At 31.9% G+C, this 12,623-nt stretch overlaps 1 long non-coding RNA gene across 1 annotated transcript; it reads right to left on the reverse strand.

Moving 5' to 3' along the window:
- Nucleotides 1-2,799: 2,799 nt before the first annotated feature.
- LOC114717509 (uncharacterized) lies at nucleotides 2,800-4,579 on the reverse strand. The gene is made up of 2 exons (XR_003737717.1): nucleotides 3,590-4,579; nucleotides 2,800-3,226 (listed from the first exon to the last, which is right to left on the reverse strand). It is a non-coding gene; the product is annotated as an uncharacterized LOC114717509 (long non-coding RNA).
- Nucleotides 4,580-12,623: the final 8,044 nt, after the last annotated feature.

The following is a 12,623-nucleotide window of genomic DNA, read 5'->3' on the forward strand; positions in this document are numbered from 1 at the left end:
ATAAGACCTTAATCTATTTGATTTCTAATATTTTAGGGAGATAATATCATATTTGTTAGAATTAAGTAATTTTCTTAACTTTTGTAATCTACACAAATAAGTAGCTCTTACATTAAGGATTAGATGAGTACCATAGACATCATAGCATTTTGCCCGGTGTATAGATGGATTAGCCTAGCAGTAAGTGCATGCGTGTTGTATGGATTTTGGTATGCCTTTCTTGATTTATTTTGGTATGGGTTTGAGATGTTGGGATAATTACATTGTGATGTAATGAGTCATGTCGTGAGTATACCAAATTAAAAACTAAGTTAAATGCAAAATATTGGCACTAACTTGTGGCATCTCACTTATTGGAGCATAAATGTGTCCTAGTAATTTAATGATAAATATCAAATTAACTAAGTGTAATGTGTGGAAAGTATTCATATGTGTAGGAATCAATTAAAGACTAAGCTAAACGATCTAATTTTTATAGTTTCCAAAACGAAATGAGTGAAGATGTGATGCAATGATATGAACATCCTAGGCAATTGAATTAACTAGCTAGCCTTCCTAGTTTAATTGGATGGAGTTCTTACTTAACTAACCACAAGCCAAGGATGTCTCCTCTGCTAACATTCCTAACTTCCAGAGTAAACCTAGACACCTAGAATTAACTTGTCCACTAGAATTGCTTTAAGTATTTAGCTTGTGTTCCCCTACAACCCTAGCAAGCTAAGTCAATTGATCTTAAGAAAACTAATAGGCGATCAATTGAATAACATATACAAGTGCTATTGTCCAATTGAATAACCAAAAGTACAAATTCAACACAAGTATATCACAGTTCAGATCATAGTAGAAATCTAGATACAATCCTCAATCCAATGTATAATCATTACAATTCGTAGTAACCTAGAAATCACAAGAAATACATAGAAATTAGTAGAAAGTGAAATTAAGATATTGAACTCCCCTATGAGCTTAATTAGGAACTCAGGCTAGCATCTCCAAGCACCCTTGGAAGGAGCTTCTAGCCACTGATGATCAAAAATCTAGCTACAAAACAGTTTAAGTGAACTTAAGCTATGGAAACCAAAGGAGTAGAGTGGGTTTGAGAGGAGAAGGTGAATGGAGAAGAATTAATCGATTGAATTATGAGAATCAGGGAAAGTTGGTGTAGGAATATGGTAAGTTGAGAGACAATGAGGGAATCAATCTGAAAGAGGAGAAAGTGAAAGCTAGAGGTCTCCCCATGAGTTCGCACATTTTGGAATTAAAATCTAAATTTTCGCTCGTTTGCCGTAGTGAATGCCATGATGAATGCTCCCAAAACAACATTGTTTGGTTAAGTGTTTCACTTCCTTCAGAAATGCTCTATTCGCTGTAGTAAAGAGCATAGAAAATACAACCGATGAGCGTTGTCCACATGGTACTTGCATATTGAAATTAAGCTCATAGTCAACCAAGCACAGGGGAGAATCATATGTTAATCACAGTTATACCTAAAATCTATCAAAGAACACAGTTATATGCTAAATAAACAATAATACCCCTAATGCACAATAACTTCTAACTTAGCCCATATTAGATAATTGCAAGTGACAAAAGACCAAGTTTAGATAGAAGAATATATGAAAATAATGAGACTTATCATGATGAAACGCAAGTATTTCAAATCCTTGATGTCTTTGAATCTATCCTGGCCTTTGCTTTCCTTATGGCATGCGCATGATTGGTCCATGGGTGCGTGTAAGCAAATATTTATCATAATGTCATTAGTTGTATGGATATATTTTGGTTTGTAGTAAAGAGTAACACGCACCCTTGTGTTAGTCTATGAGTTGTTACAATATTGGTAGCGTATAATTTTGGATTAAATTTGTAGGCAAATGACATTCTTGTGGTGATGCTTGGATTGAATTAATCCAAAAAAAAAAAGCCTTTTTTTTAATATTACTATCTACATTGAATTTTGAAAGGTGTAGATTGCATTATAGTGATGAGTACAGGATGCTCATCGTTATGCTCATGAATGAGGATCCTTATTTGAATTGGGAAAAGAAAACTCACTAATTACAAATTTAAGATCTCATATTTAATTATTTTTTTTAGTAATTTAATTATAGGCGTTGCTTCTTGAACCAACACCCGCTGGCTCTACTGGTATCACACAAATGGTGCGCTAGTATCCACATAAGTAAAATTCTTTAGTTTGAGGTTGGATCATTGATAAGATTTTTCACGTACCTCTCTAATTTTTTTTATAAGTCATAATAATATTTTTAAATGGTTTCACTTATTATTGTAGTGGAAACCATGATCTAATGTTTTTTTTTTTAATCGAAACAATGCAACTTTAAAAACTGGAATATGTTAGGGATCACATGCATGATATTATTTTGCTATTAAAGCTTTTGCATTGGTTATAGAGAGGACATTTTAAGCTTTAAATAAAGCTCTAATCCATGATTATTGGAGGTATAAATAATAAATTATTACTTTTTAAATTGTGCCTATATATGCATTCCAGTTCTTTATACATTGAGTATGTAATCTAATGTACAATTTTTTCTTCCCCTATGTAGGGAAGAAAAATAATGTAAGACAACATTTTCTTTTGTTTTTTTTTTTAAAAGAAAAAGGCAGTCTCACAATTTATGTATATAGATTATACAAAGATAATTTGATAAAGTAAAACTATTGCCATGAGATGAAAGGAGCATAATTTGTAAACAGAGAATCTTTAGCTCAAAAATGTTTAAGTCAGGCCCTTTAAGTTATTCTTGTCAAAACATCGCCCCCGACAACAAAAGCTTCAAGGAGAATAATCATTACTGAGAGATGAATAGACTCAAATATGACATGTTTGGTTGCTGAGTGTTTGCAGGAAAGTAAGGTGAAAATAACAAAATTTCAACATTAAATTTTCACCAGGAATCCACTTTTCCTAATTTCCCCATCAGCCACCAAACACAACATCAAAGCTGACCCAAATCCCCACTTTCAAATTCACTCAGCAAGCTACAGTTCGAGACAAAGAAATACACCAAAACCCCATGGAAAAAAACCAAGCTAACCTTCATGTTGGATAGAAGCACCAGTAACTCTATAAATGACTTTGAATTCAACTCGGGAGGAAACATAATACAGTGGGCCTTGAGATCGGAAGCTTAGCTGGTAACATCAGCTTGTACTTGGTGCCTCCACAAGCCAAAGGTAGATGCTCGATGTTAGAATTTTGCTGTGACATCAGTTTGCAGGAAAGGAAGGTGAAAATAACAAAAGTTTAACATGAAATTTTCGCCAAGAATCTACTTTCCCTAGTTTCCCCCTCAGGCACCAAACACAACATTAAAGCTGACACAAATCTGCCTATTTCAAATTCACCCAACCAACTGCATTTCGAGACAAAGAAATACACCAAAATCCCATGAAGAAAACCAAGACAAGCTTACCTTCATGTTGGACAGAAGCACTGGTAACTCTAGAAACAACCATGGACTCAACTTAGGACTCTAGAAACAACTTTGGACTCAACTCAGGAGGAATCGTAATACAGGGCGACCTCGAGATTAGAAGCTTAGCTAGCAACATCAACTTGTACCTGGTGCCTCCACTACCAGAGGTAGATGCTCTGCAGTCAAAATTGTGCCGTGATCCGGGCTGAGTTAGATAGTTAAATGCCACAATATCGAAATCTGAAGGTTGGAGCTATGAAGAGGAGTGATTAGCAGCCTTCGTTGTTGGTCGATACTAGTGAGAGAGCGAGAAGGAGGAGAGGGATAGTCAAAGCAGAAGGAGCAGGGGCTTGTCATACAAAGGAGGATGGTGACTTTCGTGGTGGCCAAGAAGCAATGGTGAGGATGACCAGGTGAATCAGTTAAGAAGGTCTTCAATGATTGCTTGTTCACACATTACACAAGTAATAACAACTTTGCAATATAATATTAACACAGTGAAGTTCATGTTACTAATAGACATTTAGATGATGGAATAACCTAATCAGTAATTAAGTCAACTTTCTTTTCATCATCGACTTCCTTGGGGATGGCAAATAATACAGCTAGAGGTACTATTCTATCTACTTCTTAATTAGCCTTTTCTTTTATTTACGTTTTTTCATACTTAGCTAATATTTGTTTCTGCTTCTTACGTTGCAAACTGAATTATAACTTCTCTCTGTGATCTTCATCATAACGGTGGTTTTAGTTCTTTTTTTCTGTAAATTTTAAGAAGCTTTTCTAGTTTTCAATGGGAACTTTATTTTTATGTTTCATTTAGGTTACTTATAGAAAATATTTTTATCTTAATATGTATGAAAATTTTTAATTAATTTTTATAATTGTAAAAAATAATTATGATTCTTATAAGTGGATTTTGAAGTGTGTAATTAAATATTTACATTTTAGTTATAGAAGCTCTCCGGGCAATTTACCGTGAAGCTCTAGTCAGTCTTTATATAGCTAGAAAAGTCTAGTCTAGAAGCTGCTTACGTGGATTCTACAAGGGCACATCATAATGTGTTGACAAATGGCATTCAGGGCACAGAGAAAATGAAACAACTAAATCCCACACACACACTCAAGAGGTGTACCTGAAAATTAAAACTATTTTTGACGCTTTCCAAGTTATTTTTGGCTAGATTTTTTAACTTATAATAAAAGAACTTACATTAATAAAAAATTAAAAAAACGATAAACAAAAAAGTAAAATTAGATCAGTTGGTTCCACGGTGAATTGATAAATTAAACACTAGCTCAATCCAAAAAAAAAACCTCAAAATCATAATATTCAAAAATGGGTAAAAAAATCAATAAAAAAAATCAACCCTAGTAAAAGTGATAAGGAACTAACAAATTGATAAGGAACAAATTATGAAAAAGTAAAAAAGAGATGAAAGTTCCAAGAAGCAAATCAAGGGTACAGCATGGAGAGAGAAAAAACTTCGTGGAGAGAAATGAGAGAGCCTACGTTGTTGGGTTTTGGACTCTTCCTATGTAGAGAAATGTCCACTATTTGAAACCCATTTGAGTCTCACTTCTTAAAGCGGAGAGGGGCAAACTAGGGTTAAGGGAGAGGGGTATTATTGAAAGAAAAAGAGCAGCCATTTGAGAGAAAAGAAGAGAGAAAGCTATTTTTGTATCTTCACAGGACAGTCTCAGTAAATAAGTACTTACATATTTGTTAACTGTTGGATCAATACTGAAATTTCATCAGGAGGTTCACAACATCCAATATGTCATTTTCAAGTGAGAGATATTGAGTTCTTCCCATAATGGAACTCAGGTTTTCTTTACTCTGGATGACCTGTGATTTTTACCATTACATTAAAGGGTTTTCCACATTAATAATTTTGGTGTCTCTGCCATATACTTACTTTGTTTCTTCAAAGATTTTTGCAAGTATTGAGAAAATATTCTCACTACCTATAAGCCATAGGCATAAGTTGTGTGTTTTTCTCATCACAAGAAAAAAGAATAGCTTCCGAAAAGATAACAAGTATTCCACCTTAGCCTGCTAACGATGAATCTTTTGAAGGACTCCTAGCTGATTAGTAGGAAGGGAAAAAAAAAAAAAGAGAGGAGAGAACAGACAAGTGAGGAAAGTGAATATTCAATAGACAACTCTAATTTAATTGAATTTTCAAAAGGATTTATCAAAACTCCATTGTCTTTGGATGGGAACATTGAACACTATGAATCTCATTTTTAATAGTTTAATATTTTAATGTGTAGATAATCTAAATAAATATTATCTCTTAACTGTGAGTTTTCGCCCAAAAAATTTTATTTAAAATCTATCAATTGAAAATTTTAAATTTAAACCACTGAAACTATTTTGGATGGTATAAATCTCACTACAATGATGCGAACCAAAAATGACTCCAACAAATATGTTGTCGTTATGGTAGTTCATGGGTTCAGTTAAGATTTTAAGAAGGATATAAGGGAGGTTTGTTTAAGTAGTTGATTATGTTCAAACATATATGGATTTTTTTTTTTAAGTAAACGATGACTTTCGAAGCTATTTATGGTTTTGAATAAGTGTCTCTGGATGAAGGAAGTATATATGTTTCAGTGGTTTATAATAATATTCAAAACTTAATGTTTATTTTCATTATTGGAAGTGTATAGCATAGTGTGGTTGAATGGCCAATGGTGGATGTATGAAGTTTTTGCTGGTTTGAACTGGTGCCTGTTTTTTTCTTTGGGTTTATTATAGTTGGTGTAAGGTCCAGGTGTGATTTTGCTGATCTAGGCTGGTGTCTTTATGCTATTATGCAACTCCAAATTATTATAAATCCTTTTCTGCTATCGTAATACTCCTCCGATCCTAAATATAAGACCCTTATACACTAATATAAGGGTCTTACATTTAAGACCGGAAGAGTATTATGTTACATTTTATTATTTTAAGATTGCATGGTTTCCTTTCCGTTAACATTGTATATCTTTTAATACTATCTATGATTTTTAATATATGAGTTAGTTGGTCATTTAACTTAGTCCTAAATAAGGCAATGACTAATGATTTAAAAGCCAAATCGGACCGGATGGTCAGACCGGTCTGGCCGGCAACTGCTAAGTTGAACGGCTCGTTTTTTATGTTTGGACCATTTGAGGGGTTGGACTGTGTTGACCCACTCAAAACTGGACTTTAGCTGGGAGCCGAATTTGAGCCGCGAACAGGAATGATTTTAACAAAACTGGACAGTTCATGCTTGTTTTGAAAAAAAAGCAAAATGGAATGGTTCAGCCTGTGAAGAGGAAGGAGATGGGGAAGAATGAAGGGGAGATAGTAAGAAAGAATATTACAGATCAACGATTATACCTCTTTTATCTTTCGTAATAGTGGAAAATGGATGATAGTTGATACTTGGCAAGCACTAATTAACATAACAGAAGTACAAAAACGGAACAGGGGTGGAGGCGGATGAACAACGTCGGCGGCCATAAATTGAAACCTGAAACAAAGAAGAAAACCCCTGTGAATCAAGTAAGATTTAGGTTAGGAAGCTGCTAGTAAATAAATGGGCTCTTTTTTGGGCCATCCACATCTTTTTTTTTGGGGGTGTTAAGAGAAATATAAAACAAAATCAATTAAACTAACAGGAAGAAAAAGCTTCGCAGCTTTTGTCCTACTCCTATCCTTTTTTCCCCATCATATGTCCTATGCCTATTCAGGTATTTTATCTTTAATAAGTAGAAGAATTATGTATTAGATAAATATTATACATATAAATACCTCAAAATTTCCACTCCCATATTTTGAAATTTTTGAAAAAATGTTCAACACGGTACAGAATGCTTGGCTTTGTTAATTTATTCTTTAATCTTTAATTTCTTTTTGAAATTTCATTATTATATTAGGAAATATTTGTTCATAATAATTATTTTTATTTATCTTTTAAATTCTATTTTAATTTCTTTTATGCAATATGTTGTTAATCTACTTTGTTTATTTTGTGTATGACTATTTATTTTTTAATTTATTGAACACTTTATTTTTACATGCATTATATACATATATAATATATTTTATTTACTTATTACATTACCGGTTCAACCATTGGTGCGACCATTCGAACCATAAAAACAGTGATCCGTTGACATTTCCGTCTCGATATCCAGTCCGGCTTTTAAAATATTGGCCATGACTCACTTTGTCTCCAATATTTATTCATTTTGCTCTCAAATAATTCTTATAGTAATACACATGTAAAGAGTTTTCAATAAGAGTAACTTCAATGCCCGTGATTAATAGGGGTATTTGGAGAAAAAATATTTTTTATTACAAATAACTAACTTATTTTCTTAATATTCACAAATTAGTTATCTAATTTTTATATTAAGAACCATAGATAGTACATATTGGGCTTTAATCTTTTTTATCCATTAAAATTAAGGGAGAATTACAATCAAGTCCCATATAAGAGAAATAAATACTAAAAAGTTTAATAACAACCTAAGCAGCCTGTAATAACAAGTTCTAGAGTGGAGAATAACAACTTTTAAAACTTGTTTTGTAATTTTTTTTTCTTACATGGGACCTCATTGTAATTCTTCCTAAATTAATGTCAAACTCTTCATGCCATGATATAGTTTTGTTTTAAGGGATTTAAATTGTTACATACCATGGTGTAGCGTAAAAGTATGTTAGAAAAATTGAGGTGTTACACAAAACTTCACACAATTGTAAACTGGATTCAAGGACTCTTTGGATGTCCAAAATGGAAAAAATTGGGGGAAAAAAGAATACAAATATAAACTTTTGGATGCAAAAAATGTTTAAAAGAACCATATAAGTTGACAAAGCCTCTCATGTTGGTGTATTAAAAAAAAAATTAGTTCAATACAAAGTAAATCAATAATGATATATGAATTGATTTTCTATTGATATCACATCAATTTTTAAATACTAAATGAATAATAATAAATTATTTTAATTTTATTTAACATATCGAGTTATTTATTATTAAAAAAAATTTATTGTGATCCAAGAAAAAATGTAAATTTAGTTTAGATGCCAAAAAAAAAAAGGAGCGTTGACATTATTTTTCAAAAACCTTTTAAAAAAACAAATAACCTCAAATACAACTAAAAGTTTGGATAAAAATAACCAAAAAGAGTAACTAAAGTTCTCCAAAGTTATGAATAATTGCAGTTTGCTAGAATGGTTGATTACTCAAGAAGAGTGAATTGGGTGTTGATTAAAAACAAAATTTTTTTTGCAGTATAATGAAAACCATAAGAAACTCAAGAGTATAAAAATAACGAACAAAAACAGCTTAATCAGATAAGTACAATAGTTTAGTTGAAAATATAAAGAGGTAAGAGAAGAGAAGATACAAACTGTGATTTATTCTGGTTTGGTCTCTCAATAGATCTACGTCCAGTCTCCACGCTCCACCTGAGATTTTCAATCCACTATCCCATCAACTTTTAGTCAGGTATTTGAAAAACACTACAACTCCCTCAAGTTTTCCACAGTTACTTAAAAACTACTACAATGCATAAAAATCTCACACAGTCCTCCCTTACACTTGTAAAGATTCACTTCCTCTTACATACCGTAAGATTACAATCCGATGATTAGAACGAAACTCAAATAATTCTTCTCTCAAAGAAGTGACAACTGACTCTCAGGCACATAGGAAACTCTCTTTTCTATCTCACAATTATATGTGCATAATCCCTGAAGCACAAGGAAAGAGAGTATTCTCTTGGAACTCTAAATAAAGATATGTTGATTCGGCATTTCAGCACTTTGACATTACAAGCTCAGGCTCTCTTCTTTACTCTGACTTCGAATGCTCTTTATATTTATAGTTGATATTGGGTATTTGATCATTGAGTATCTTTTTCTCGTTTAGCTTGAAGAATATAACTGTTGAAACTAACTATTGGAAACTTCTAATATAAAGTAGCTAACCATTGTCACTTTTTCCGTTGAGCCTTTAATCCTACAATAATCTTGCTCAAAGCATGTCATAAGTAGCTTATCAATTCATTAAAATCAAAGGATGATCATGGCCTTGAATTAAAATACAAAATCCTTAAGTTATCCAAGAGATTAAATTTGTCAGACTAAATAATCTTGATAAAGTTTTCAAGAAGCAGGCTTATCAATAAGGCATTCGAAAACTTCAAAAGAAAGTACTTGCTAAGCTAAGATCTGGAGAACTCAAAACTCGAAGCCATAATCGAGAAGATATTTCTAGAGAAGTTTATTAAAAAAAGCTTGTATAGAGTAAAGGGATTTCAAAACATTGCTCTCAAGAAGTCTATCGTTAATAAAAAGGAAGACTTAGATATATTAAAGCCAAGAACTCGGGTAGCTTATCAGGAGATGAATTTCTTAATAACTTGATCAATAAATAGATTTAGTGATAATGTTATCAAGAAAATCTCTTTAGAAAACTTTTAGTATTGAAAAGTAAGTTTGCAAGCAAGACATCACTTGAGTTCCTTATCGAAAAGGATTTTACTTGATAATTTTAGTGTGAGTTCTCTTGATAACTTTAGAGTAGACTACTCGAGAAGCTTATTGGTCTCTTGAATCAGATCCTTCAATTAAAGGTCCTTAACTCAAGTTGTTACTCAAGTAGACAGATTCTTAATAACATTTTTGAGTAAGGAATCTTGTAACAAAACTTCTGATGCAAACAAAATAAAGGTTAACTTTAAGTGATCAAAAATCTTTTAGTTCAACTCCAAATGTTACAAATCAGCTATTGCTAGAAAGCTCTTTGAATCTACTTTTCAACGCGACAAATTCCACTCTAAAATTTGTTGTAGTTTTCAAAGTTATCTTTACCATAATGACTAGAAGTCAAGAACAAATCGTGAAACCTTAGTACCATTTTTCGAGCAGCATATCCCCTTCATATGAAACTCACCGAAGTTGATCTTGGTGTCCATGAACCGTGTTGAGTCTAATTTCATATGAATCAAGCTTTACTTTAAACGGATTTGTAGTTTATGAGATATTTGAGAAATACTGAATATTTGTCAGAGCTGAATGAAGAACAGAGTATAATATATCATGTGATTTCTCGATAAAGTGCTGGAGAAGCATGAAACTCAAAAATGAACTCGAGAAATACATGTAAAAACTAAAGTTTATATTTGAGTTTAAATGAAAGGTGACTCAAGACTTCCAATTAGGCCTCATTAACTTCTAATTGAACATAGTAACCTTCAATATCAAATCTAAGAATTTAAATCTTGATATTCCTATTTGATCTTGCAAGTTTTTATTTCTCTATTTTTGTTCTTCTTCTTTTGAATCAATCTCATGATAACTCCTTTGTTTTTTTAAAACCAAACTACACAAGATAATCACATTAAGTACAGTAGTTAGTCAAAACACGGGATAAACATTTGATGTAAATTTTTTGGTTTAATATTTAACATCACCAACTAATCGTATCTAAAATAGTTGACTGGAAATTTAAGTGTATCAATCTAAATGTAATCATATTTTGACTCCTTCATTCATTGGAAATCCAAAATTAAGTGTTGCTTCACCTTTCAATCACAACTAAAAAGAATAAGAATGATGTCAATTTTTCTTGGTAATGCTGTAATGATCTTGGGAAAGAGTATGTTGACAAGTTTGCTTTCACATTATTAGAACATATTTTAATAACATTCTTTAAAATTAGATTCATCATAAAATTGATAGAGGTCCAAAATTTTTATTGAAAAACTCACAAATAAAGACCCTAAAAAATATAAAATTACAATTTGAGTTCTAAAATTTTAAAAAAATTGCAACCAGAAAATTTTAAATATGAATTAGTAAATATTATGTACAAAAACCAAATTGCCCTCCTATTTGAACTTATTATTTTTAGTTGCAGACTTGTTATTATAATAGTAACTTATAATTTAATTTGGTTTTTTATAAAACATTTGCTAACCTAATCCCTGAAAAATTATAAATTCCAATTTATAATTTTTCAGGGTCTTTATTTGAAAATTTTCTAATAAAGAGTTCGGACCTCTGCCAATTATTAACTAAATTAAGCCTAAATTACATAAAAATTTTCTCAACCATGTCCAAATAGCCACTTCTACTTTTAAAACTTGATGGTAAACCCTCCTAAATTTTCAAGTCGATGCATATAATCTCAAGGTATCAATTTTATATCCCTTAAACTTTCCTCTCTTCATCATTTTAACTCGTGCTTTTGTCTTAAAAAAAAAATCTGGGGGTTATTTATTATGCTTCCAATTGGCAAGAAAGTTGGAGACTGGCTTCAAGTATAAAATGAGTTCTTAGACACTAAATTGTTACATTCCAAATCATCAACAAGATATCATGAGCTACAAATAAAACACAAAGAATTGCTGTGAAGTCTCAAAAAATATAATTACTCAACAAATCCAATGACAACAAAACAGATTGCAACAACAGCCATTATTTACTGGTTTTTTTTTTTTTTTGAGATCTCATTGTAATAATCCCAAAAATAAAATCTTGAAACAAAGTCGCATCTTTTTCTATTACTCTGACACCAACTACATAAAAGTAGGGATATAACTAAAATGTGAAAATTCGATGCCTCTTAAGTGACCACAATACTGATTTTTCCCAGTAGATTTTTTGGCTACTTCCCCGTCCTAAACGGTCATAAATTAATGGAAAGGAGAAAGAAAAATCATGAGCCGACGAAGCATGTACAGAGCCAGTAAATTTCTCTGGTTAGAGCCCATGAAAGGAGATTCCAGATGCCAGAGAATAATAAATGAAGAAAAACTCCGGGAGTGGTCATGTCTATCAGAAGACTGGCATAGAATCAGACTGCTCTAAGCAGTAATATGAACTTCTATCACCTGTTCTACTAAGATAAGTAAACTGAACCAAACAGACAGCTACTTAAACATCTAAGAAGTTAAGTATCAGCAGCACACATGCACACTCAGATGTTTCCACATATTAAATCAATTTGTAAGCGGTGTTTGGATTAGCCTTTCAGAAATGATTTTATGGAGTTCAAGGTAACTATGTGAGAAGAATTTTGTTTCAACTTACATGAAACTTTTTTTTAGTGCTTATATGGAATGCCAAACTCCCCTTTAAGAAACTCTTGGTTCAATGGCACCTCACAACACTCACAATGACCAAAAATG

The sequence above is a fragment of the Neltuma alba genome, unplaced genomic scaffold (genome assembly GCF_004799145.2).
Source record: "Neltuma alba isolate B1F8T4 unplaced genomic scaffold, ASM479914v2 tig00011740_pilon, whole genome shotgun sequence".
Lineage (NCBI taxonomy): Eukaryota > Viridiplantae > Streptophyta > Magnoliopsida > Fabales > Fabaceae > Neltuma > Neltuma alba.